We start from the raw sequence: 2,928 nt of genomic DNA, 5'->3' as shown, positions 1-2,928 counted from the left end.
ATTTCCATATTAGACATATATATTTTTAAAAGCAAGAAAAATAAAGTGAGAAAATTATACTTCAATTTGCACTCAGAGTTCATCAGTTCTCTCTCTAAAGGTGGCTAGCATTTCTTTTTATCATGAGTCCTTTGGAATTGTTTTGGATCGTCGTATTGATCAGAGAAGTCTTTCACAGTTGATTACCACTGAAATTGCCGTTACTGAGCACAATAATCTGCCGCAAACCTACGTCTTCTACAAGAAACTTTCCCCTCTAGTGCCTTCTGGCCTTCCTTCTGAAATCACCTTCAATTTACACCGTCTATAACTCATCTGGGTTAAGAAGCCTGCATGTTATCTTCTCCACTGCACTATAAGCTCCTAGAGAGCAAAAAATGATTTGTATTTGGTTTTTGCCTTTCTTTGTATCCCCAGCACTTAGTTCAGTGGAACACGATAGGCTCTTAGTAACTACTTGGTGCCCGAGGGACCATTTCTTCCCACTCTTCCACCCTTTCCCCTCTCCCTTCCAGCCCCCCAATTTGTTTCCCCTACAGGTAATAACTGCGACTTCTAACTTTCCCCATTTCCCCTTCTCTTCCTTCCTCACCTAATTTCCCTCTCCCCACCTGGCCCTTACCTCTCCTCCCTTGAAGCCTGATGTGGGAGGGGGAAGCGTAAGGAGAGGGAGAGTACATTATAGAAGGGAAAACAAACACAGCAACAAACATCCTGATCCCCAGGGTTTGCGGTCCCTTTCCAGAGTGGCTGGGTAGACCAGGAGAGGAAGGGGGGGGGCGTATCCGCAGCAGCACGCACGAGCGCGCCCTAAGGCTCGATTCTTGCAAAGGCTGAGCCGCCTTTAAAAGGGTTAGCGGCCTGGGAGACCCGCGGATGGAGAGCGTTCCGCCTCGGAAGCGCTAGTGTCCGCCTGCGTCCTTTTTACCGCAGCTCCAGCCGACATGGGCTCGAGAGAGAGGCCGGGTAGGGCAAGGCAGGACTTGAGAAGTTCCACCCACCGCTATGATCATCTGTTCCTTCCATATACTTGAATGTGAAAAGTAGTCACCGAGGCCTCGTGGCGCAACGGTAGCGCGTCTGACTCCAGATCAGAAGGTTGCGTGTTCAAATCACGTCGGGGTCAAAATTTTTTGATCCATTTCTCCCAGAACCAGGTTTCTTGACTGCCCAGTGTGTAAACCTTATTGTCTGCTTGGCTTCCGAGCATTTTCAAATTAACATCCTGCCTAATAGTTAGTAGCAGGCTGTTACGTTGCCTTTAAGACATGAGTTCTTACGGATTCGCACTTTTTCCTCTTCTGCCCAGTTGTCCTTCCTCGAATCATTGAAGATTCAATTGATCAGCATTTATTAAGTCCCAACTGCTTGTCAAACGTTATGGTATGCACAGGGTTCCTCCCTTGAATATCACTTTGAAAAATACATTTATTGATGGCTTTTCAAAGTATCGCAGTCATTTCTGAACACTATACCACACTACTTCCTATAATTCAACTGAACCTTCCCTTGTAAGAAAGCAAAATGGTTAGGCAAAAACAACCAATAAAACGGCCACTTCTTTTGGTCATTCATTGCTGACCATTCTATCTTCCTGGATACCCTCTCTGGCTTTTCCAGATTTTGCTTTGACTTGGTTCACCTCCTACCTTTCTGACCACTTCTTTCCCATCTCCTTTGCTGCATCTTCATCCACATTCTAATCCAAATTGTTAGTTTTGTGATCGTAAATTGGGCCATCTTTGTCTCAATTCTTATCTAGGCCTTAGTCACCCAATGGGTGTTGCCTCAGACAAACTGAGACCTAGGAAAGACGTAATTTAGAAAAAGGCCAAGGTCACCCACTGCATCCTGGGCCATCTCAGTCCTCTTGACTTTTGTCTTGCCACTGGACTTCAATGACTGGAGGACAGAGTGAGGCTGATCACACTGGGCTGCTCTGCTTCACTTACAGCCAATTCACCTTCAAGTGAAGGCATTACTCTTGTAATATCCTTGGTCCTTTTTGAGAACAAAGGACAAACAACAGCCCACTAACCACAGCAGTATCACAAAGGCTTTGTCTGGAGCCCTCTTTTAATTTCCCTTTATATTCTTTCCCTCTGTGACTTCAAGAGTTCCCATGGGTTCTAGCAGTTTCACTATGCAGATGATTGCCTGATCTGTTTATCCAGCCCTGCTCTCTCTCCTTAGCTTTAGACTGCCTATTGGACATTTCAAACTGATTCCATGGAGGTCTCAAATTCAACAAGTTCAAAACTCATTATTTTCTTTCCCCCTAAACTTCCCTATTTCTATTCAGGATGCCATCACCCTTTCCCAAAACTTCCCTTGTCTTCAACTCTTCACTCACCCTCATTCCATATATAATACCTATCTAATCAGAGGCAGCTGGGTGATGCGGTGGGTAGAGCATTGGTTCTAGAGTCAGGAAGACCTACCTCAGAGGCTTACTAGCTGTGGGACCCTAGACAAATCACTTAACCTCTGTTTGCTTCAGTTTCCTCATCTATAAAATGGGGATAATAATAGCACCTACATCAAAGATTGTTGTAAGGATCAAGAGATATAGTAATTACAAAGCATTTAGCATTGTACCTGGTACATGCTAAATAAATGTTGTTATTCAGTTGCCAAATCCAATCAAGTCCATCTCCCCAAAGTTTTTGGCATCTATTTTCTTCTTTTTACTCACCTAGCCATGGTCCCTAGTTTTAGACCTTATTATCTAGAGTAGATGATCGCAATAGATAGTATGTGTCCAATCTCTCCTTCTTCCACCTATCTTCCACACAACTGCCACAGTGATATTTTAAAATCAAAGTCTCTTACCATGTCACCTCCAACAAACTCCACTGACTTCCTATTATCCCTAGGATCAACTAAGTATACTAACTGCAATGTTTTACATTTAAAGTTCTTCACAAT

General features: G+C 43.9%; 1 non-coding gene across 1 annotated transcript; it reads left to right on the top strand.

Moving 5' to 3' along the window:
• Positions 1-1,054: 1,054 nt before the first annotated feature.
• Positions 1,055-1,126, top strand: TRNAW-CCA (transfer RNA tryptophan (anticodon CCA)). The gene has a single exon. It is a non-coding gene; the product is annotated as a tRNA-Trp (tRNA).
• The last annotated feature ends 1,802 nt before the right edge of the window (positions 1,127-2,928 follow it).

The sequence above is a fragment of the Phascolarctos cinereus genome, unplaced genomic scaffold (assembly GCF_003287225.1).
Source record: "Phascolarctos cinereus isolate Bilbo 61053 unplaced genomic scaffold, phaCin_HiC Scaffold_5;HRSCAF=322, whole genome shotgun sequence".
In the NCBI taxonomy this organism is placed as follows: Eukaryota; Metazoa; Chordata; class Mammalia; order Diprotodontia; family Phascolarctidae; genus Phascolarctos; species Phascolarctos cinereus.
The sequence above is the reverse complement of the archived record's forward strand: the minus strand, read 5'-3'. Positions and strand labels throughout refer to the sequence as shown.